The sequence below is a fragment of the Vicugna pacos genome, chromosome 30 (assembly GCF_048564905.1).
Source record: "Vicugna pacos chromosome 30, VicPac4, whole genome shotgun sequence".
NCBI lineage: Eukaryota > Metazoa > Chordata > Mammalia > Artiodactyla > Camelidae > Vicugna > Vicugna pacos.
In genome coordinates, this window is record NC_133016.1 from 31,975,339 (window position 1) to 31,999,224 (window position 23,886).

At 42.9% G+C, this 23,886-nt stretch overlaps 1 long non-coding RNA gene across 1 annotated transcript; it reads left to right on the forward strand.

Annotated features, from left to right (window-relative positions):
• Positions 1-37: 37 nt before the first annotated feature.
• On the forward strand, positions 38-6,259 carry LOC140690355 (uncharacterized). Its single transcript, XR_012065619.1, has 4 exons — positions 38-247; positions 1,636-1,886; positions 5,004-5,133; positions 5,986-6,259. It is a non-coding gene; the product is annotated as an uncharacterized lncRNA (long non-coding RNA).
• Positions 6,260-23,886: the final 17,627 nt, after the last annotated feature.

Genomic DNA, 23,886 nt, shown 5'->3' on the forward strand with positions numbered 1-23,886 from the left:
GACTCGGGAGGATGCACGACGCAAGCGCTAGGGGAGGGCCCCGCGGCGTTACCATGGTTACAGGCACCGCGCGCCGCGCGGGCCAGCGTGCGCTTCTGGGGCGGGGAGCGGGCTCCGGAAGTGTGTAACTGCCTGGGACCCATGGCGGCATTTGCTGCTGGGGATGGCGGCTTGCTTGGCCTGGCGACTAGTTCTGGCCTGGTCAGTCGGCGGCCGACATCCTGTCTGGGGCGGCGTCCCACAGACGGTAAACGTACTTCCGCGCCGTCAGCGGGGCAGGTGGACATGAACCGGGATGGGATCGGGGTAGGGGTGTTGGCCGGGGAGGGCTGTGGTGCCTGGGAGTGTGTTGGGGCGGGGCGGGGCAGGGCTTGGGCACAGCCTCAAGCTTTCCTCCCCATCAGGCCCTGGGGCTAGGGCCGCGAGTCTGGGTCGCCCTTGGTGGCCATGGCCTCCCAGAACCCCCCGGGAAGGGCAGGCGGAGGACCCATCTTAGATGAAGCGGGGCCTTACCCGGGTTTTGAAGAGCCCCAGAATCAGATGTTGGAATGGGGTTGTTTATCAGCCTTGTTTATCTGCAGGGAAATTTCAGTCCCATCCAGATCTTGATTCCTTCTGTCAACCTCAGGTGTAAGACAAGGGTCAGTGCCGGTAAGCAGTTATCTAGGGCTTGACTCAAACTGTGCGGGATGTAGGGATGGCAGATTGGACGCTCTCTCTTGAATTTAGCAGTCTTCTGGGATTAGAGGCCCCGGCTGAGGATTACATCCTCATCTGCAGTAATGGAGGTTGTGAGAAACACACAGAGAAGGGAGGGTTGTGGTGGCCGTAACTAATTACAGAATCCAGGACCCTTGTCTGGCTCTAGTGTAGAAGAGTCTCTCCTAGGATAGGGCAGCAGTTATCAAAGTGTATCCAAGGCCACTGAGGTGCAAGACCATTTTCAAAGAAACGCCGGGATGTCACCTGCCTTTTGCATACTCTTGCTCTCCCGAGTTCCTGTGGGGTTTTGCAGGGAAACCCTGGCCTGTGATATCACAAAACAGGGAATGCAGTGGCAGATAGGAGAATTCAGCTCTCACCAGTCCATAAGAGATTTGCAGAAATTAAAATCACTGCTATTCTTCTCACTAATGATTTTTGTTTTGAAAAATAGAATTAAATTTAGTTTAAGAGTATTAATGATAACATACAGTAGATTGTTAATATTTTTAAGTGAATTCATACACTTTTTCTAACTTCTTATTCAACTTATAACACAGGAAATATTGATAGATTTAACTCACATAAATGACAGCCTTTTGGAGTTCTCAGTAATTGTTAAGATTGTATACGGTTCTGTAGAACAAGAAGTTTGAGAGCCCCTGGGGAACGGGTGCTCAGGTGCTAGTCAGGTGCTTAGTGGTGTTAGACAGACACCAAGATTTCTTCCGCAACTGTTCCCGGACTTGAAGTAATTGACCACATGGAGATGGGTGGGCAGTGCCTCCACTTTATAAACCAGAAGCTGCTGAATGTTTCTGGAGTCTAGGCCATGGGCTATGCAGGGATTCCCGTTGTATCTGTTCTATCTAAGCCAGGATTCCTGTGCAGAGGCCTGGCCCTGAAGACCCGCTCTCCTTTGCTCCCTGCCAGGTACCTTCTGTGTGACTTGAACCCTCCAGAGGGCATCAGCCTCCATAGGAACGTCTGCATCCACATTGCCTTCCTCCTGAAGACCCTGCTGAAGATGGAGGAGCCGGTACTGGTGCTATCCCCTTGGGGCCACCTCTACCACTGGCAGAGCCCCGACATCAACGAGGTCTGGATTCCCTGGTCCGACTCCTTTGACCTCCCAAGTCTCAATAGAAACATCCCTGACATTGAATACGAGCAGTTCATTGCAGGTGAGGTGGTGGTCATTTAACTGGGGCCAGGTTGTCGTTGTCCTGGTTCTGATCTGAATATCGGGCCATCTTACTTTGGGCTTGTCTGTCTGCTTAGGGGCCCTGCTCATGTTTCCCACACTGCAGGTGAATTTGGTTTTTCCATAGTATTTTCGGGAAATCAATTTGAAATGTATGAGCTCTATGTCCCCTCACCTGTCAAAACCCTGGCCTCCTGGTGAGATGGAGCGGTGACAAGGAGGCCACTGCCACTGAGGCCTTGTCCCAGAAGGACTCACTCCCTGTGCACTCAGGGCTGTTCTTACCTGTAGGCAAACACAATGTGTGTCTGTAGCAACGGACCCGTGCTAGAGAAGATATGTAACTGCCCATCCAGTATAATTTGGTCCTGCTCAAGTTACCCATTTTAAGTTTTTTAAGAAGGAAGAGTTCAAGATTTTCTCCGAATAAAGTTATTTAGAGCTTATCAATTTTTTTAAGTTGAAATGTGTTTGATTTACAATGTTTTGTTAGTTTCAGATATACAGCTGTTTTGTTAGTTTCAGGTATACAGCATAGTGATTCAGTTGTACATATACATAGCCTATTCTTTTTCAGGTTCTTTTCCATTATAGGTTGCAAGATACTGAATACTGTTCCCTGTGTTCTACAGTGAATCCTTGTCGTTTGTCTGTTTTTCATATAGTAATTTTTATCTGTTGATCCCAAACTCCTAAGTTTTGTTTATAAGTCTGTGAGTCTGTTTTTGTTTTATAAATAAGTTCATTTGCAACATTTTTTAAAAATTCCACATATAAATGATATCATATGATACTTGTCTTTGTATGACTTATTTCACTTATTGAGATGATCTCCAGTTCCATTCAAGATGCTGTAAATGGCCTTATTTCCTTCTTTGTTATGACTGAGTAATATTCTGTTATATCTAAATACCACATCTTTATCCAGTCATCTGTCAGTGGACGTTTAGATTGCTTCTATGTCTTGGCCATTGTAAACAGTGCTCCTGTGGACATTGCGGTGCAGGTATCTTTTGGAATTAAGGTTCCCTCTGGATATATGCCCAGGAGTGGGATTGCTGGATTAGGTGATAAGGTTTTTTTGTTTTGTTTTGTTTTGTTTGTCTTTTGAGGAATCTCCATACTGTTCTTCACAGTGGCTGCACCAAACTACATTCCCACCAACAATGTAGGAGAGTTTCCTTTTCTTCACAGCCTCTCCGGCATTAATGGTTTGTGGACTTTTCAATGATGGCCATTCAGACTGTTGTGAGATGATAACATTGTAGTTTTGAGCTGCATTTCTCTGATAATTGAGCGATATTGAGCATTTATTTATATGCCTATTGGCCATTTGTGTGTCTTCATTGGAGAATTGCTTGTTTAGTTTTTCTGCCCATTTTTGGATTTGGTTGTTTATTTTTTTCTCATTAAGTTGTATGAACTATTTATATAGTCTAGAAATTAAGCCATGGTCAGTCTCATGTTTTGCAAATATTTTCTCCCACTCCATAGGTTGTCTTTTTGTTTTACTTATGGTTTCTATTGCTGTGCAAAAGTTTATAAGTTTAATTATGTCTCATTTATTTATTTTGGCTTTTATTTCTGTTGCTTGGGTTGCTTAGTTTGCCCTAGGGAAACATTCCTGAGATGTATGTCAAATAGTGTTTTGCCTATGTTTTCTTGTTAGAAGTTTATAGTGTCTTGTCTAATATTTAAGTCTTTAAGCCATTTTGAGTGTTTCTTTTTGGTTTTTTTGCGACTCTATTGTATGCTTTTGATTTGTGATTACCTTATTCTTCAAATATATCAATCCATTACTATATCTATTTCCTTTAGACTAATAATCACGTAGGCTCCAACACATCCTAAGAATAACGAAGAAAAAAAAAAGAAAAAAAATTTATATTTTCTTGCTCCCCTCTCCCATTCCCTCATTTTTTTATTTTGATGTCCTTTTTCATTTTTACATCTTTAAGTTTATTCTCTTGTAAATCGTTACTGCATTTCCAATTATGGTTTTCCTGTTTCTATAGCGTCCTGCTTCCTTTCTGGTTAGAATAGAACCTTTAATGTCTCTGTTAGGTTCAATATTGCTGAGTTATCTCACCTCCCCCCCCCCAAGCCTCTGAATACTCAGTCCTGGAAAGCTAAACCATTCTAGCCTTCATCGGTACTGGGAAAGCAATCTTCAAAGTGGGAAAAAACATTCAAAAATAATATTCTGTGAGTTGCTTTCTACCCTTGCCCGGAGATGAGGAACATCTGAAGGTGGAGGAAAAAAGTTGGAGGTGGGGAACACAAAGTCTTTTCTCCTTTTGCTTCTGAAGAAATGATTGCTTTTGTAATTAGTGATGATGCCCTTTAAATTGGTGAGATCGAGATTCCACAGCTTCAGTGCCTGTGAATAACCAGCTGGGAGAAAGCTCTCTAGGGCCCTTGCAGTGGGAAAGGCAGCCCCTCTGAGCACTTGTTGTTCTGTGTTCTTCCTGCCTCCACACGGGTTCGCTAGGCACCATGCAGGAAAATGCAGTTACCCAAGGTGGAGGACGGGGAGACCCCTGCTGTGTGGCAAGCCACAGGAGCCCACACATGAAGGACAAAATGTAGAATAGTGGGACTGTCATAGGAACAGAGGATGGTTGAGACCCAGGATAGTGTCCTGGAGTCCAGCAGCCAAGGTTGGTGGGGCAGATGGGGCCCTGGGTCATGGGCAGTCCTTGAGGGATCTGAAGCAAAGATAGGAACCAAGAGACTGGATTCGTGTGGGGATATAGTGCCCCTTGGAGGCTGCGGGGCAGCTCAGCGAACCCAGGGGGAGCGGGCACTTCCCCAAATCTGGGTTGGCAGGTCAGAACCAACTCACTGGGGACCGAGAGACACTGAGTCATTTTTAGCCTTTTGTCCCTCTTCCTGGAAAAGAAACTGCTGCCTGTTAAATAGCCTGTGTCGTTAGTGAGAATTAAAGACATGAAGCAAGATTGCGTCAAAAGTCATCCATTGTGTAGTCCTTAATAAGGGTCAAATGCAAACTTGAATAGATGAAATGAAACATTCATCAGAGGATTTTAAAATCCTTTAAAATAAAAATTCTTGCTGCCTTTGTTCTTCATTTCAGGGTTCACTTGGTGACAATAATAGTAAACAAAGCAACAGCAAACCCTTAGAGAACTCTGTCCTGTTGTTGCAGGAACGCTCTTTTCACGACAATTCAATGAGTTGGCACCAGTATGAATTCCACTTTAAAGGTAAGGACATTCATTAATCACACTGCTAATAAATGGCAGAGATGGGACTTGAACTCAAGCTGTCTGGCCCCAGAGCCCCCTCTCAGCCCCTTCACTGCAGCTCATCACTTGGCATGCCCAACACAGCCAGCATTTAAGAGCAGTGTGACCTTGGCCAAGGCTACTTCACCGCTTTGTCTCTGATTCCTCATCTGTAGAATGGGGGTGTGGGCAGTGAACTCTGTGAGCTCAGTGGTCACTTCCTCCTACTCTGCTATTCTACTGCTTTGAGTTAGTTTGGTAAGTATCTGAGCCCCTACATGGCCCACACCTGGCCTGGCGCTTTGCTAGGCCCTAGGTTACGGAGAAAAGTAAGATCAGCCTGCTTCTCCGAGGAGCCTGTGTCCCTCCATGGGAAGCAGCTGCGAGGCCCAGGCTCCCTCACTGGTGGTCGGGGGCTGGGCAGGAAAGTCTGATAAGAGAAGATGGAGGCAGAGCCCCTCTGGGAATAGTGGTGGCCACACAGCTCTCAGGAGCGAGAGCCTCTGTCCAGGCTGCTGAAAGGGGGGTCCTCATGAGGTCAGTAGTCCCCCCAAACTAAGCCCTCAGGACAAAGATCCAGCCACCCCTGCAGTGTCACCATAGAGCCTGTCTATCCTCATCACGGTGCCTCTGTGCTCCTTTGTCCTGGGGCCTCTCTTCCCCCTACACCCAGAAGCCTTTTCTCCCTCTCTTCTCTGAGTTTCCCCTCACTTCACCTGTGGCCCCTGCTTCCTGGGCCACCATCTCTGGAGTTGACGCTTTGCCCCCTGACACCCCCCTGTTTGATCAGGTGCCTGGATTGACCTCCTTGTGCTCACTTTCCACCTTCAGATCACTGCTCCTCCTCTCTTGGGAGCACCTAGAAAACCCAGATCCTTTCCTAGCAGTGCCTGCCACCCTGGCCTCCCTGCTCATCTGCCTCAGTCAGGAGCACCTGGACCACCAACTCTGTATTGCCTCACCTCCTACCAGCAAGACTTCAAAGTTGATTCTCCCTCCACCACCCAGTATGGTCATTTTAGGGTCTTCCTCTCCGTCAGCCTGAGCCAGCCACCCCCCATTCACCCTACCCCCGGGCTCATACCCGGGCGTGTCTCCATACCAGTTCCAGCCTCTCTCCTTTAAGTGCCCACCTCTAGCCATCCGGCTGCTTCTCCACCAGCCCCCCTGGCCCTCCTTCACCCTCACTGGGGCATCAAGCACTGACTCCTCTACTTTCCTGCCTGTCCACATTGCTCTTACTTCCACTTCCTCAACTTCCATATCTGCATCCACAGTCAGCACTCTATGACAAACAAAACCCCCTTGACCCTTGATCTTTCCAGTTCCTCACCAGGACGACTTTTATCTCGGTTCACCCAGCTCTATTTGTTCTGAGCCTGCAGGCAGCAGGCTCTCCCAGCACAGATTTCTAAGACGACAAATCAATGCCCACCATGTTGCCACTGCCTTGTAATCCTCCAGGATTTCTCTAGTGAGCACATTTCCCCACTTATCACTCAGTGGTGTCAACATTCTCTGCTCTCTGCACACCTCTAAACTTCCCTCTGTCTCTTCCCTGACTCCCAGCAGATGGCCTTGCCTCCTGCTTCAGAGAGAATGACATGTTACTGGAAAGGAACTCGCTCACCTGCAGCAAATCTGCTCACTTTACCTTTTATCTGTCTCTCTCCCACCTGGACTCTAGCTGTAGTTGTTCTTAATTTAGTGAGTTTAGTTGACATATATTTACAAAGTTAAAAGCATAGCACACTATAGGCTACCTTCTAGGGCTTACTTTTTCAATTTAACATAGAGTGTATGATTCATCCATTTAGTTGCACGTACCTGCAGTTCATTTGTTTTAACCGATCTTAAATATTGTGTGTGTGAATATAACATAAGAGAAGGGTAAGCCAGGATTCAGGATGCTGGTTACTTCCTCTGAGAAGAGGCCAAGAGCAGGATAGGGAAAGAGGACACAGTATGTCACTGTCAATATTCCTGTTATGATGCTGGGTAATATGTTCATAACTGTGTCTTATAATATTAATTTTAATACATAAATATCTCTGACAGACAACTAAGATGAGAATGTGTCATGAACCAAGATATACAATGGGTAAAATTACATCATTATTGTTATGTAATCTTGTTATATATTAATCATAATCTTACATTATTTATTATGGGTTATATATTATATAGATGCATGAATTATATATTATGTATAAAAACACCTATATATGTATTATATACAATCTGATAAATAAACAGAACATAATATGCTAGTATATCTTCTATTATGTGTTATTTAATAAATAATAACATACTATATCCTGTTATACGACATGGCACATTATCTTTAATAAAATAAGAAATCTGTCAATTATATTGGTAATTAGTAAAATTTAAAAAAATAGCCTGCAACTTTTAACGCCGACACCGCTCCAGCTGTCACTGTCTTTTCTCTTCCCTTTTATGGTCGAGGTCCTCACAGTGCTATCAGTTCCCCCTTTCATCTCCTTATCCTGAACCTTCCTCCTCCACCCTTCCCATGCTGCCTTCTGCCCCGGGGTCCCTCTAGTCACCAGCGGCCTCTGGGGCACTGATTTGCGGGCAAGGTCTCATGCCCCAGCTCACCTGCCTGTCTGCCGCCTCTGCCACCGCTGGTGGGGCGGGCTGGGGGCAGAGTGCACCTTTTGTCCTGGAAGAGAACACAGCACAGACTCAGTGACCAGCAGCAGGTGTGGCCGGGACCTGCAGGACTGGGGGGAGAGCCAGACTGTCTGCATCCAGACCGGGGGCACTTGAAGTGTGAAGAAACCCAGTCCTCACTGCACCTGAAGTGAGAAAAACACCTTCAGGTGAGTTAAAGTGCTTATGACCTAGGTCTGTTGGCTGGAAAGGACAAACTGGCCCCTAAGGGGAGGGTAGATGATATTCCAGGCCCCACGAAAGCCCTAAGGGCTGGCGGAGAATCAGGCTGGACATTCCACTGGACCCAGTGCCGCCTCAGTGGTGGGGCCTTCGGGAACAAGCAGAAAGCCCTCGGTCTCTGGGGGGAACGCGGCAGTGAGGGAGCATCCCTGCAGCGAGTAAAGTGAAGTCAGGGCCTGTGGGATCCGTTTTCATGGCCACATCGAACCTCAGCAGAAGCCACAGCAGGAGTGGATTACTGTCTCTCCAGCTGTCATCCTCGTGTCTGAATGCCAGGCTTCAGACCCGATCCCCTGGGGCGCTAGGACAGTTATAGACAGAGGCGGCTCAGGGAGGCCTCAAGAGGGCGGTACTGGCCTTCCTGCCGACACGATTACACGAAGATCAAACAATCCATCGATGGAAAGAAAATAAGAACCATGGTCACATCTGGACCCCAAGCTTAGACGTGGTGTAATGGGTGACATTTACTGACAATCCAGCGAGGTTCTGGCCAGAGTTAGAGACCAGGGCAGCAAGCTGGGAGTGACACTGAGGAGTATCATTGTGCAGAGGCTGGACTGGGTGTCTGCAGGCTCCTCCCAGGAGAAGCCTCAGTGTTTGGGAGGTGGCTAACATGCCTCCTTCGTGTCAAAAGCAAGTGATGCCACCTGCGGAAAATCAGCTGTAATCCTGAGATGGGTCAGCCCTGGGTGATGTGATAAAGGCTCCTACAATAAGGGGGGGCCAGATGAACAATGAACCAACCAACAGGCTGAGGAGATTCCCACCTGTGTTTATCGTGCTTTCATAGCCAAAAATGAGGAGAGAGTTGACTGGCTCACCATGAATATTTTAACAACTTGAGAGGGTTCCAAGTCTCACTGCATTTAAGTGTCACCTGGAGGAATTCAGGCAGTGTTTAGACCCAGGGGAGGCTAACGGCCTCTCAGTTCCTCATCAACCTGGCAAACCCACCAGCCCTCTATGGCCAGACCTTGGCAAGTGCCTTCCCTTGTTATAACAAAACCCTTCCCTCGCACGCCTGTGGTAAGCTTTTTTTTTTAATTAATGGGAATTTGGATACCTTACAGCCTCCTCAGACCTTTCCTTAGGGCTTCTCTCCTTAGACCCCGGCAAGGGGGCCCTCTACCCTGGGTCCTGCACTGCAGAGGGTCCCCCTGGCCCTGACACTTCCTCTGGCCGTGCCCTCCATCGGGTGGAGTCAGCAGGGCCAATGGGACATGGTCATTGGCTCCATCCCGTGCTCTAGAAACCCAGGACCCCGATTGCCCCGTCTCAGCAGCCCCTGACCCATTTGTAGTGCCTGCACTGGCTCTCCCTGGAGTTCAAATTCCCAGGACCCACAGAGAGGCCAAAGGGCAGCTGTTTGCATGGAGGGTATATGCAGAGCCCTGACGTGAAATCTGAGTGTCCCCCTGTGCACATCCAAGGCCCCTTGTGGCAAGGGATGGACCCAGCATTGGGAAGAAAAGGGTCAGGCTAGTGATCAGAGACTGAGAATCAGCTCTCCCCGCACGCTCACTTTCTTTGCAGGACTCCCCGGGGTCTGGGAATTCTAATTTTGAACCTGGTTTTCCCCTTACAATGAATGTATATTTGTAAAGGCAGGAAATTACAACCTCCTGCAATTAAAATGTTTAGATATATAGGATGTGAGCTCCCAGGTATGCTCTGGAACTGCACTTCCAAAGGTCCAGAGCAGTTATGTTGGCTCTACTGAGACTATAAGTGGTAAAGACCATCTCCAGAGAGGAGGGGCTCCTGCTTCACTCCCCGAAGACAGGATCTTCTGAGCGGATAAAACGATGGACACTGAGACCCTCAATTGTAAATTGATTTAGAATAACGCCAAAGGTGTGTATGACGTGTGTGTGCTCACATACGCTCCTGAGGAATTGTGTGGTACATGACTGTGAGTGTGTGTGTGGCTGTGAGCGCTTGCGCCTGGGGATGTATGTGGTTGTGAGTATGCTATGTTTGTGTGTGCGTCTGAGGACGTGTGTGGTTGTGTGTATGGTAGGTGTGTGTGTGATACATGAGTCCATGTACGTTTGTGTGTAGGGAAGTATGTGGAGCAGAGTCAGTGTGTCTGCACGTGTGTTTGTGTACGTACATGCATTAGTTTTAACAGTAGAAGCTGTCCTTTAGATTTCTGAAGTAGTAAAATTTGTATGATGTCTTTTGCTGTATAATTAAAATTTTAAAAAATCTTCAGTCACCAGAAATTTATTCCCCCCCGAGTCTGATTTTTTTTCCATATTGATATGTCTTCATTTTACTGATAAGGAAACTTAGCTTAGAGATGCTAACTGACTCAACCAAGGGCATGGAGCTCGCGCGCCCAGGGCCAGGACGCAGTCCAAGCCATGCTGCTCCAGAGGCCTGGAGCCCTGCTCATGATCACGCGTGGCCTCTTGGCGGGGGAACAGATTCTGATGGGCTGTGGCCAGCGTGCAGGCTGCCCAAGCCTGGGGCTCGGGAAGCCGGGCAGAGAGTACCAGACAGCAGACAAGAGTGAAGTCCTGCTCAGAATTCAGATAGGTTCCTAGGTCTTGGATGAGTAAGGAGGCTTACTGCTCATCCTTGATCCCTTTGCTGATGGCCAAAAGGGACCAAGGCCCACGAGAGCACTTCTGGGAGCTGCCTGCCAAAACCTGAAAAAGGACTGCTCTGCAGTAGGAACAGAGGAAGGAAATGTCGCCTCTTGGTGGACATTCTTGGTGATGGCAGTAGGAGGCCTAGCAGCCTTGGTATGGGGGTGGCAGGACAAGGTCCTAGTGGATGATCGTTTTCACCTCTCTTAAAAATCATTGCTTCATATATTGTATCCATTTAGTGGTTTATTTTAGGATGGTAAATATGGTCTCTGTTATTCCATATTAGCTGGATTGAATAATTTTTTTATTGTTAATTTTCTCCTAAATGATTTGGAGCTATATTGCCTTTTAATGAAAATTCTCTCTAAATTTTTATAAATCATCTCTAAGTTCATAACTTTATATGTAATTGGACCAGTATTCCTATAACACTATCAAAAATGAAATAATCTATTAGATCCTGTTCCTCAATAATGATAAATTTAGCATATTTTAACTCTCTGCTGTTCCAGATTGTGTGTGTGTGCGTTTGTGTGTGTGTGTGTGTGTGTGTGTGTGTGTATGTGTCCTCCAGTTGCTACTTTTTAGACAGTTGCTTTCAGTTTGTTATATTAACAATGAAAATATAGGTATAACCTTCTTGGATTTCATTGCTCACTACCACTATTTAATAATATGTCTTTCCCACTTTTGAGTTATTTCCTTATCGGGAGTTTCAAATCAACTGGACGTATGATTCACTAAGTTTTTTCGAGCAGTGGACTTGGAACACTTTCATGTCCATATGCAGCTTTATGTTCTCCTCCTCAACAACTCTCAGCGTGTTGTTGTGGCCCAAGCCTTGTTTTAAAATATGGCATTTTTTTTATCACCAAAAAAACAAAAAAGATTTCTTCATTTAAAGTGCTGTCTTTGTGTGACTGGCTAGTCTTGTCTGGTGGATAGAGATTTCCTTAACCTTCCTCCTTCTTTTCGCCATAACTCGGATTCATTGAGATGCATGTTTTTACAATTTCTCAGATGGGCTTCCGCTTTGACTTCCACTTTAAACCATCACCCCACTCTTTTTCTCCATGCTTATTCCTGAAAAAGTGAGCTCTCTATTGGATTAAAGATGGTTCCCTTCAGAGATGTGTGGCTCCCTGTCCAAAGGTCCAAATGAAGAGAAAAGGAAAGATTCCTGTTTCTGGTGGTTACATTTTGTCAGCTTAGAGATCTAGTTATCCGTGTGGCTGCGGTGGAATCTGCAATATTTTGGCTCAGAGTTTCCTTTTTCTGGCTTCCTAAGGGAGCTGCATTAGCTGGGGTCACGGCGCTGTGGCCGTTGTCAGGATCCCGGGGCTGAGGCAGCCCCTCTCCACCCTTGTTATTTTGATCTTGCAAACTGGGTCCCAGCTATGCGAACCCTGCACATGGTGGCCAGGGTTGCCCCCCACGTGACGTGTCTCCAGTTCCTCGGCATCCCTCACTGCTATCAGCTAGCTCCAGTAAGGGTAATAGCTGGCTTCCACTGCGGTCCTTCCTCCTTCCTCTCCAGGCAGGCCCTCCTTTCCCACTAGTTGTCCCTATACCTTCTCTCCTGCGCTACATAAGCTAAAGGAATTCCTCAGCATTTCCAGCGGGTAGATGGCGCTGTTCTATGTTTGGACTCCTTCTGTGCTTGCAGTGGAAATTTAGGAGGTGGAAAGGAAGAGCTTGGGGTTTCTCTGTATCTAGGGGCTCCCTATCCAGCAGATTCAACTAACTGTTATTTGAAAATATTCTTGAAAAAACAGAAAGTTTCAAAAAGCAACACTTGAATTTGCCATGCACTGACAACTACTTACATAGCATTCATGTTGTATTAGATACAGTGAGTAATCTAGAGATGATTTAAAGTGCACAGGAGAACACAGCAAAAGAGAATGTGACAATGAATGTACGTGTGTATTCATGTATAACTGAAAAATTGTGCTCTAAGCTTGAATTTGATGCAACATTGTAAAATGACTATAACTCAATAAAAAATGTTTATATATATATATATATATATATATATATATATATATATATATATATATATATAAGTACATGGGAGGGTACACATAAGTTCCATGCAAGTCCTATGCCATTTTCTACAAGAAGCATCAGCATCCATGGATGTTGATATCAGGGGGGAGTCCTGGAACCAGTGCCCCATGGTTACCAAGGGATGACTGGAAGTCCAGGCTCCTTATCCCAGCCTGCCATGTCCCCACGTGGTCTGACTCCTACCTGTACCACACTTCCCTTGTCACTCTCCTCCAGCCCTGACAGACTGCCCTCTGATTCTTGAACAAGCCACACTCACTGCGATTCATGTCTGGCCCCTAGAAATACCCGTTACTTTCTGAGCATGGCTCTGCTTTCACAAAACGGGTTGCATTGTCACTAGTGAAGACAGTGTGGAATTTCCTTTAAAAACTGAAAATAGACTTAACTCATGATCCAGACTTCCCACTCCTGGGCATATGTCAGAAGAAAACTCTAATTTAAAAAGCCACATGCACCTCAATTCTCACAGCAGCACTATTTATAATAGCCAGGACATGGCAACAACCCAAGTGTCCATCGACAGTTGACTGGATAAAAATGTAGTAGTATATTTATACAAAGGAATACTACTCAGCCATTAAAAAGAACAAAATAATGCCATTTGCAGCAGCATGAATGGATGTAGAGATAGTCATTCTAAGTAAAGTAAGCCAGAAAAAGAGAAAAATGCCATATGATATCACTTATATGTGGAATCTAGAAAAGGACACAAATGAACTTAAATACAAAAGAGAAACAGACCCACAGACATAGAGAAAGAAACTTACGGTTACCAGGGAGAGAAGGGGATGAGAAGGGTTAAATATGGGAATTGGAAAAGTTTCCCTCTTGGGAAGTTATGGAAATGTTAGCTATCTTGATTGTGGTGATGGTTTTCTGGGTGTAGACATCTATCAAATTTATCAAATATACATGTAAAATATGTGTAATTTACTATACAGGAATCATACCACAATAAAGGTGACTGTATAAAAAAAAAAACAAAAGATTGGCGGCATTGTGTCCTATGATTTTATGTGTCTTTAGTGAGTGGGCCTTCAAGTTTCTGGTCTGCCATATTTTCTGAACCAGAAGTGCCCTCCTTCCCTTTTCTCTGATAAACTGTCAGTGGGTGGCATTTATTCCCGTGGCTTCAACTTCTCTCTGTCCACTGATTAACTGTCAAATCTTTTCCAGCAAGGACATTTCATTTCAGTCCCAGAAATATACTTATAATTGACAAGTAGACATTCCCACTTCATTAGCCCATAAAAATCTGAAGCTCTGTGTGTTTGAATTTACACTCGCTCAGAACTAGGTTTACTTCTTCAAACAATGGCATCACTATCCCATCTGTTTTCCGTGACATACATCTGGGAGTTTTCTACTCCCTTACCCCTGTCAGTACTACAATTCTATTCTTCAATATCCCCCAACTAAGTCCCTGCTTCTTGATTCCCACTGCATTAATTTACACCCCTTGCTAGTCTCCCCAGTGCTGTTCTTTAGAGTGAACAATCCACTTTGCTCACTTTTAATGACTAATCTGTGTCACTCTCCTCCTTAAAACCCCAAAGAATTCCCTGCGGTGTATGTGAGGAAGTCCACGCTCCCTGATTTAATGTCACACCTTCTAATCATCTAGTTGCTGCTTTTTTTCAGCCTCAGCTTCCGTTAGTTCCCCACAGCCTCTAGCCTCACTGACCTTCCTTCCCTAAGTGCAAAGTGCTCTTAGACACGACCAGACCTCTGCACGAGACACAGAAGCTACGGAGTATCCCGTCCCCACCACACACTTTCCTGGTCTAGAGATTTGCTGGAATCCTTCAGATGTCAGTGCAGAAAGCGTTTCCTCTCTGACACCTTCCTTACCTTCTAGAGAACCCTGCCCCAGGCAGTGCAAAAGCCCCTCTGAACATGCAATATATATGAAGCCAAGTGAGTCTTACCACATTGTTTTGAAAACCTATTTAAATTTGTCTCTTCCACGACACACTATGACCTCCTTGAGGGATGGGGGGCTGTGTGGTATTTGTCTAGACAGCTAATGTCTGGCACAGACCCCAGGCCATCGGAAAAAGTCTGCTGATTCATCAAAAAGAATTGTCGTCTTTGCGACGTAAGAAAGACTACATGAACTCTGATCTTACACCATCCGGCAGGGGTCAAAATAATTTCACATAGAACTACAGAGGCAAAATATGTGTATTCTTTTCCTCTTTTTGAGCCCGAGATCATAGGCATCCTGGAACGTGTCACTCTAAGCTGTCTCTCCCCTAGGCTGTCACGTCCAACTTCAACATATTTTTTAGAAGTTGTAAGGATACGTGTACATCACGCCATCTTAGAGCAAATGGCGCTTCAGCCAGACCCAGTTTAATGTCCATATGAAAATCAGAAATCTTCCAAACTGAGGCCTGAGGAAACATTTCCCTTCTCTCCTTCCAGTCTGTCTGCCATCTGCATCCCATATCCCCACTGCTCATCTGCGTCAGACCACCTTCCATCTAGAAACATTTCCTGTTGGACACTTGGATGAGAACTAATTACAGCAGTCATGAAAATGACCCCATGAACGTAGGCTCTGCACAACAAGGATGCTTTGACCGGAGGCCTCAGCCATGGCCTGCAGGGTCTGTTCAAGTTTTCTGCCTGGCTTCCCTGCAGACGTTGTGCAGAAAATCAAGCCTGTAGTTAAAGTCATAGAAGGCCCAAGAAATCCAGAAAAATAGAGTGAGAGTCATCTCCTTGGGAATATTTTTGAAAACCATCCACTAAAGGAAGAAGAGATTTAAGAGGTTCGTTTCAGAGCAGATTATGTCCAACTGCAGGTGGGTTAGTTTTGTCATTGTTGCCCTCTAGTTGGCTTTCTGCTGCTTCCAACACGCCTCTGTTTAGAGAAGTGGCCTGGCCCTCAGAGCAGAAAGGTGAGCTGGGCCTGGAGACAGCCAAGCTCCTCTGCTGTGTAGTATACCGCTGAGAAGGAAGGGATGGCCCAGGGCTTCCTCTGACTCTCTCCCTCAGTTATAAACACTCTGAAGGGAAAATGGAGTAAAAAATTCTTAATTCAGTATGGTATTGTCAAAGTATAAAAATAATTGTCTTTGGAAGGGAGGGTATAGTTCAAGGGGTAGTATATGTGCTGGGTTCAATTTCCAGTAACTCAACGTAAAAAAAAATAAGAAAAATTCTTTTTCAAAAAAAGAAAATGAACAAAGAAGAAAAGCGATCTCAAACAATCCAACTTTAAAAGCAAAAAGAAACATTTTATACATAGTAATAAGCTCTGTCTTTTGCTAGATTAGGAGTTTGGGATTAACAGATACACACTACTATGAATAAAATAAATAATAAACTCCCAGGTCCTTAATAACATAGTTCACCTGAATCCTTTCTCTTTTTTCCCCTAAGCAACCCGTGAAAAACTCTGAAATTCTCAACTTATAAAAGAATTCATTTAAAGGTGGTTTGAAAGTTACTGGTTAAAACATTTATTTGTGATTCCGTGAATATAGGTCTAGTAAGAAAGATAGACAATAAATCAGCAAGCAAATAAATATATTATGTACTACCAAGTACTAATAATTGCCACAAAGAAACATAAAATATAATAGGAGAGAAAATGATTGAATAGGAAATATGTGTGTGCTATTTTAAATAATGTGGTCAGATAAGTCCTCTCTGAGGGTAAAATAATTTGAACAAAGTCCTGAGTGAAGCAAAAGAATAAGCCACGTAGGTAACAGACAAGAAAAGCCTCCCAGGCCGGGAGAAGTGTAAGTACGAGACTTGGAATTACAAACACAGTTGTCCTGGTGGGGACCGTTGGGCGGTGAAGATGGGCTGGAGCAGAACGGTGAGACCTGAGGCTGCAGAGATGGGTGAGGGGCCGGATCACACGGGGCCTTGGTAGGGACTCTGGATATCCTTCTGAATACAATGGAAAATCACGAGAGTATTTTGCAAAGCGGAACGACTTGATCTGATTCATAATTTAATAAGACCGCTTTGGGTAACATATGGGGAATAAGCAATGGAAGCAGGGCAAGGTAAGCTGATGGAAAGCCAGTGGGAAGAGTGCTGCTGACCTGGAGAGAGACACCGAGGTTGGGCTGGGATGATGGTGGGAGATGGGCTGAAAGGGGGACACGATTTCACAGTAACGGTCACAGGTCTTTTTTTTAACATTTTTTATAGATTTATAATCATTTTACAATTTTGTGTCAAATTCCAGTGTTCAGCACAATTTTTCAGTCATTCATGGACATATACACAATCATTGTCACTTTTTTTCTCTGTGATTTATCATAACATTTTGTGTATATTTCCCTGTGCTATACAGTGTAATCTTGTTTATCTATTCTACAATTTTGAAATCCCAGTCTATTCCTTCCCACCCTCTACCTCCTGGTAACCACAAGTCTATATTCTCTTTCCATGAGTCTATATCTGTCCTGTATTTATGCTTTGTTTCTGTTTGTTTGTTTGTTTTTGTTTTTGTTTTTTAGATTCCACATATGAGCGATCTCATATGGTATTTTTCTTTCTCTTTCTGGCTTACTTCACTTAGAATGACATTCTCTAGGATCATCCATGTTGCTGCAAATGGCATTATGTTGTCGGTTTTAATGGCTGAGTAGTATTCCACTGTATAAATATACCACATCTTCTTTATCCAGTCACCTGTTGGTGGACATTTAGGCTGTTTCCATGTTTTGGCTATTGTAAATAGTGCTGCTATGAACATTGGAGTGCAGGTGTCATCCTGAAGTAGATTTCCTTCTGGATTCAAGCCCAGAAGTGGGATTCCTGGGTCATATGGTAAGTCTATTCCTAGTCTTTTGAGGAATCTCCACACTGTTTTCCATAGTGACTGCACCAAACTGCATTCCCACCAGCAGTGTAGGAGGGTTCCCCTTTCTCCGCATCCTCTCCAGCATTTGTCATTTTTGGATTTTTGAATGACGGCCATTCTGACTAGTGTGAGGTGATACCTCATTGTAGTTTTGATTTGCATTTCTCTCATAATTAGTGATATTGAACATTTTTTCATGTGCTTTTTGATCATTTGTATGACTTCCTTGGAGAATTGCTTGTTTAGGTCTTCTGCCCATTTTGGATAGGGTTGTTTATTTTTTTCCTTATTGAGTCTTATGAGCTGCTTATATATTTTGGAGATCAAGCCTTTGTTGGTTTCACTTGCAAAAATTTTCTTCCATTCCTTAGATTTTCTTCCTGTTTTATTTCTGGTTTCCTTTGCTCTGCAGAAGCTTGTAAGTTTCATTAGGTCCCATTTGTTTATTCTTGCTTTTATTTCTTCTAGGAGAAAATTTTTCAAATGTATATCAGATAATGTTTTGCATATGTTTTCCTCTAGGAGGTTTATTGTATCTTGTCTTATGTTTAAGTCTTTAATCCATTTTGAGTTGATTTTTGTATATAGTGTAAGGGTGTGTTCTAGCTTCATTGTTCTATATGCTGCTGTCCAGTTTTCCCAGCAACATTTGCTGAAGAGACTGTCTTTAGTCCATTGTATATTCTTACCTCCTTTGTCGAAGATTAGTTGACCAAAGGTTTGTGGGTTCATTTCTGGGCTCTCTATTCTGTTCCATTGATCTATAGGTCTGTTTTGGTACCAATACCATGCTGTCTTGATGACGGTAGCTCTATAGTATTGTCTGAAGTCTGGGAGAGTTTTTCCTCCAGCCTCTTTCTTTCTCTTCAGTAATACTTTAGCAATTCTAGGTCTTTGATGGTTCCATATAAATTTTATTATGATTTGTTCTACTTCTGTGAAATATGTCCAGGGTAATTGCATAGGGATTGCATTAAATCCATAGATTGCTTTGGGCAGTGTGACCATTTTAACAATATTGATTCTTCCAATCCAAGAGCATGGAATATCTTTCCATTTTTTAAAGTCTTCATTAATTTCCTTCATCAATGGTTCATAGTTTTTTCTGTATAAATTTTTCACCTCCTTGGTTAGATTTATTCCCTGATATTTTATTACTTTGTGTGCTATTTTAAAGGGGATTGTTTCTTTACTTTCTTTTTCTTTTGATTTATCATTAGTGTAAAGAAATGCAACTGATTTTTGAACGTTAATTTTCTAACCTGCTACATTGCTGAATTCTTCAATCAGCTCTAGTAGCTTTTGTGTGGACCTTTTAGGGTTTTGTATATGTAGTAACATTTCATCAGCATATAATGACACTTTTACCTCTTCTTTTCCAATTTGGATCCCTTTTATTTCTTTCTTTTGCCTGACTGCTGTGGCAAGGACTTCCAGGACTATGTTGAATAGGAGTGGTGATAGTGGACATCCTTGTCTTGTCCCAGATTTTAGTGGGAATCTTTTTAGTTTTTCACTCTTCAGAACTATGCTGGCTGTAGGTTTGTCATATATAGCTTTTATTATGTTGATATAAGTTCCCTCTATACCCACTTTGGCGAGAGTTTTTATCATAAATGAATGTTGAATTTTATCAAATGCTTTTTCTGCATCAATTGAGATGATCATGTGGTTTTTGTCCTTTCTCTTGTTGATGTGATGTATTACATTGATTGATTTGCGTATGCTGAACCGGCCTTGTGTCCCTGGGATGAACCCCTCTTTGTCATGATGTATAATCTTTTTTATGTGTTGTTAGATTCTATTTGCTAAAATTTTGGTGAGGATTTTGGCGTCTATGTTCATCAGTGGTATTGGCCGATAATTCCCTTTTTTTGTAGTGCCTTTGCCTGGTTTTGGTATCAGGGTGATGGTGGCTTCATAGAATGAGTTTGGGAGTATTCCCTCCTTTTCAATTGTCTGGAAGAGTTTGAGAAAGACTGGTATGAGTTCTTCTTTGTATGTTTGGTAGAATTCCACGGTGAAGCCGTCCAGTCCTGGACTTTTATTTGTAGGGAGGTTTTTAATTGCTACTTCTATTTCCTTTCTAGTGATCGGATTGTTCAACTGTTCAATTTCTTCTTGATTCAGTTTTGGTGGACAGTATGTTTCCAGAAACTTGTCCATGTCCTCTAGGTTATCCAGTTTGTTTCCATATAGTTTTTCATAATATTCTCGTATGATATACTGTATTTCTATTTTGTTTGTTGTAATTTCTTCATTTTCCTTTCTTATTTTGCTAATTTGTGCTCTCTCTTTTTTCTTCTTTGTGAGTTTGGCCAGAGGTTTGTCGATTTTATTTACTTTTTCAAAAAAACCAGCTTTTGGTTTGGTTGATTTTTTCTATGGTCTTGTTAATCTCTATTGTATTTAATTCCTCTCTGATCTTTATTATTTCCTGCCTTCTGCTGCTTTTTGGGGCTTTTTGTTCTTCTTTTCTAATTGATTCAGTTGGTGGGTTAACTTGCTTATTTGAGATTTTTCTTCTTTTTTGAGGAAGGCCTGTATCGCTATAAACTTCCCTCTTAGCACTGCCTTTGCTGTGTCCCATAGGTTTTGAGTGGTTGTGTTTTCATTATCATTTGTCTCAAGGTATTTTTTAATTTCAGCTTTGATTTCCTCATTGATCCATTCTTTTTTCAATAACATATTGTTTAATCTCCATGCTTTTCTTTTTTCTCCTTTGTTTCTCTGTTGTTGATTTCCAGTTTCATGGCATTGTGGTCAGTAAAGATGCTTGAGATAATTTCTATCTTCTTAAGTTTGTTGAGGTTTCTTTTGTGTCCATGGACATGATCGATCCTGGAAAATGTTCCATGTGCACTTGAAAAGAATGTATATTCTATTTTTGGGTGGTGAAATGCTCTGAAATTATCCACCAAATCTAGTTTTTCTATTGTAGTATTTAATTTCTCTGTTGCCTTGTTTATTTTCTGTCTGGAAGATCTGTCTAGTGATGTTAATGCAGTGTTAAAATCTCCAACTATGATTGTATTCCCATCAATATCCCCCTTTATCTCTGTTAGTAATTCTTGTATGTACTTAGGTGCTCCTATATTGGGTGCATATATATTAACGAGTGTAGTATCTTCATCTTGTATCACTCCTTTAGTCATTATAAAATGTCCCTCTTTATCTTTCTTTATGGCCTTTGTTTTAAAGTCTATTTTGTCTGAAATCAGTACTGCAACACCTGCTTTTTTGGCTTTTCCATTTGCATGGAATATCCTTTTCCATCCTTTCACTCTAAATCTATATCTGTCCTTCCCCCTAAAGTGGGTCTCTTGTATGCAGCATATTGAAAGTTCTTGCATTATTATCCAGTCTGCCACTCTATGTCTTTTGACTGGAGCATTTAGTCCATTAACATTTACAGTAATTAATGATAGATGTGTGTTTATTGCCATTTTGAACTTATCTTTGCTGTTGAATTGTTATATCCTCTTTGTTCCTTTCTTCTTCCTTTTGTGGTTTGGTAATTTTCCTTTGTATTATCATGGATTTTATTTAATTTTTGTGACTCCCTTGTAAATTTTTGACTTGTGGTTACCATTTTTTGTAAATCTATTCACCCATTACTATAACTGTTTTCATTAAACTGGTAGTAACATGATCTCAAACCCATCCTAATTTTAAAAAAAGTTTAAAAAACAAAAAAAATTCCATATTTCCCTGCCTCCCTCTCCCACTCTCAGTGATTTGTATGTTTTCTTTTATAATTTCGTGTTTTCTTTATTTGTAATTCATGAGTTATCACCTTTCCAGTTGTGAGTTTCTCATTTCTGTAGCATTGTTGGTTTTCTATTTTGAATAGCCCTTTCAATATTACTTTTAGCATGGGTTTAGTGTTGCTAAACTACTGCAGTTTTTTTTTTTGTCTATGAAACTCTTTATTTCTCCTTTTATCCTAAAAGATAGCCTTGCTGGATAAAGTATCCTAGGCTGCATCTTTTTTTCTCTCAGGGCTTTGTATATATCTTGCTACTCCCTTCTGGCCAGTAGTGTTTGTGTAGAGAAATCAGCTGAGAGCCTTATGGGGGTTCCCTTGAAATTCACTCTTTGCTATTCTTTTGCTGCCTTTAGAATCATTTCTTTATCCTTGACTCTGGCCATCTTGATTATGATATGTCTTTGTGTGGGTCTATTTGGATTCTTCCTGTTTGGGACCCTCTGAGCTTCCTGTACTTGGATATCTGATTCCTTCTTTAAGTTTGGGAAGTTTTCAGTCATGATTTCTTCAAAAACCTTTTCAATCCCCTTTGATCCTTCTTCCCCTTCTGGGACCCCTATTATGTGAATATTGGGACGCTTTATATTATCCCATATGTTCCTTATGCTATTATGATTATTTTTTATTTGCTTATCTTGTAGTTTTTCTGAATGGGTGCTTTCTATTGCCCTGTCTTGTAGATCACTAATTTGTCCCTCTGCATTAACTAGTCGGCTTTGCACAGCTATTAGATAATTCCTCATCTCTGTCAATGAGTTTATCCATTCTGCTTGGCTCTTCTTTATAGCTTCAATTTCATTTTTGACATATTTTATATCTCTAAGCACTATCTCTTTTAATTCCTTCAGCAATTTGCTCACTCCTTTTTTGAAATCTTGATCTAGTAGGCTATCGATGTCTATTTCATTGATCTTTCTTTCAGGGGATTCCTCTTGTTCTTTTAATTGGGAAAGGTTTCTCTGCTTCTTCATGTTGCTCATACCTCTCTGGCACTGTGGTTTATAGAGTATCAGTTGTCTATTTTGGATCTTAAGAATTTTATCTATCTAATGCCTATTTAGGAATAGAACTTAGGGAAAAAAGAAAAAATAATAAGCGAGAGAGAGAAAGATTTTTAAAGAAGAGAGAAAGAAGGTTTGAAAACAGTGTATAATGAATAATAGAAGAGCGAGTTGAAGCAGAGAATTAATCGGGTTGAGACGTCCTTTTAAAACCTTTAAAAAAAAAGGGGGTGGGGAGATGAATAGATGTATTTGAAGCCTGTGTCTAATCAATAACAGGACATTAAAACCCAAGAGAAATAGAAATGAATTAAGAAGTAAAAATTAAGAGAGTAATTGAAAATAGAACAGGTAAAAACAGATTTAAAGAAAAACAAACAAACAAAAAATAAACAACAACAACAACAAAAAAAGGGGATTGTCGGTGTTCTCCTGGATTCTGTGTGCTTTTAATGCGATGTCCTTCTGTCTTCGTCCTGTTTTGGAAGCTCAGCTTGTTTTCATATGCCCTCCGTTGGTGCCCTCTCCTTTACTGCTCCCAGCACCTGTCGGCAAGCAGATCTCGCCTCCTCCTAACACGGGGTCAGATGCAGCTCTCCTCTGCTGCGGGTGGGTGGGTCACTGCCCCTCCGGATGCCGCAGTCAGATGTTGCAGACTGGCCAGGTGTCACAGGTCTTAATGCTCGAGTTGGACACAGACACAGAGTGGTTCAGGGTAATGGGTATGTGATATTTGGGGCTGAGCCACAGTTTTTGTGCAGAGACCTGACAGGAGAATAATGTGGGGACGTTGACGTCGGTAAGAAGGGTTGGTGGGTGTTGAATTCCCCCTAGAGCCGCGTCTCTGTTTCTCTGTAGATGAAGTCAGCAGAGGAGGGATGGTTGTTCCTATTTCTGCAGAGAATTGCGTGTCCTCCTCATCGACATATTCGAGAGGCCGACCTGCCCGTCCAATTGCAACATCTTGAATCTGCTTCTTTCTATCCAGGAGATTTCCACTTAAGATGCCAATCAAAAATTCCCGTGTCCAGAGTCAGAGCTGTGTGCCTTTGGGGTGGTCTCAGAGATGCCTCCACAGAGGATCTGTGTGCTCTCTCTCCCTCAGAGCACACAGTTCCCTTCAGTCCACTGGGTCTCAGCAGAGAAGGTTTCACACATAGCCCCTCTCAGACCCTGGGGCCAACCTCCCACTTGGCCGAGCTCTGAAAATGAGCACGAGTTCCGGGCAAAAGGCCTTCTCCAGGGCGCCATCTGGCAGGTAACCTAAGGACAGTGTACAAAAGAGTGGGAGGGTAGATTGTATAAATGGATTTTAATTTTTGCTCTGAATCTGATTGTGTCCTTCCGTTTTGTTAAGAAAGTGTTCTTAGGCCAGACATGATTCTCCTTTTTTCTTTCTATTTGGTCATCCAAGTGGTTTAGATAGGGTATTTGTTTTTGGGTAAGAATCTTTAAGAAAAAACTTGCAAATAGCGACTTGCTAGGCATTTGGACAAGACAACCAGTAAATTCTCCCAGCAGTATTAAACCCGCTTG